Here is an 863-nt window from a genome sequence, read left to right as displayed (position 1 = left end):
ATGAAAGCTGCCGAGGGAAAGAGGGGACAAACTTAAATAAAGAGACAGGATGTGCTAATCACATGCGAGAGCCTTGCTTTGTTGACATGCCCTATCCCAACTGTACGGAGACGGGATGCGAACACTCATTAGGATTTTCGTCAATATCAGTTAGGTAGTTGTAATATTATCCGCTCGTAGAGTACAGCGGAGAATCGTGGATAGAATACCGAGTAGTAAAGGCGGTGACGTGGCGAGAGGGAGAGAGGTAGCGGCGAGAGGCCAAAGCGACAGGAGAATCACGGATAATAAATTTTTGGGGAGGGAGGGGGAACTTTGGAAATTGAGGCGTGGCGGATCAAATGGCGGAGAGCCCCATTTGGTAGTGTCAGGTGGGGGGAAAATTGGGCCCCTCCACCTTTCCTTTAGCGAGTCCAACGGTTGGCCACCGTTAAGACAAGTTTTGGGTGTCGAGATGTTTGAGGCGTTTGGGTGTCGAGATGTTTGAGGCGTTTGGGTGTCGAGATGTTCGAGTCGTTTGGGTGTCGAGATATTTGAATCGTTTGGGTCGGGACGATCGAGTCGTTTTTGGGGTGTCGAGGTATTCGAGTCGTAGGGAGTTTTGGTGGCGTTCCCAGTCGCCGGTACCCGGACGCGGCTACCGGGATGGGAAGGGGCCCCACCAGGTCGACGCCGACGTTTTCCCCTTCATCCTGCACGTTTCGCAGGGCGAAACTAGTAGAGTCGGATAGAGTAACCGCGTTGGCAGCAAGCGACGCTCGTCGAGATCTCCTCGGTCCTTTTTAAGTAGGGGAGAGTTGTGACGTGACATTTTGTCCGTCACTGGGCGGACTTGCCGACGGCGGACTCGTGCTTCCTACCGG

General features: G+C 53.5%; 1 protein-coding gene across 1 annotated transcript in view; it reads left to right on the top strand.

Annotated features, from left to right (window-relative positions):
* Positions 1–863, top strand: part of LOC108766755 (uncharacterized) — a gene marked incomplete at its 3' end in the record, with an annotated part of 6901 nt that overhangs the window by 1085 nt on the left and 4953 nt on the right. The window lies entirely within an intron of this gene.

The sequence above is a fragment of the Trachymyrmex cornetzi genome, unplaced genomic scaffold (genome assembly GCF_001594075.2).
Source record: "Trachymyrmex cornetzi isolate Tcor2-1 unplaced genomic scaffold, Tcor1.1 scaffold1192, whole genome shotgun sequence".
Lineage (NCBI taxonomy): Eukaryota > Metazoa > Arthropoda > Insecta > Hymenoptera > Formicidae > Trachymyrmex > Trachymyrmex cornetzi.
The sequence above is the reverse complement of the archived record's forward strand: the minus strand, read 5'-3'. Positions and strand labels throughout refer to the sequence as shown.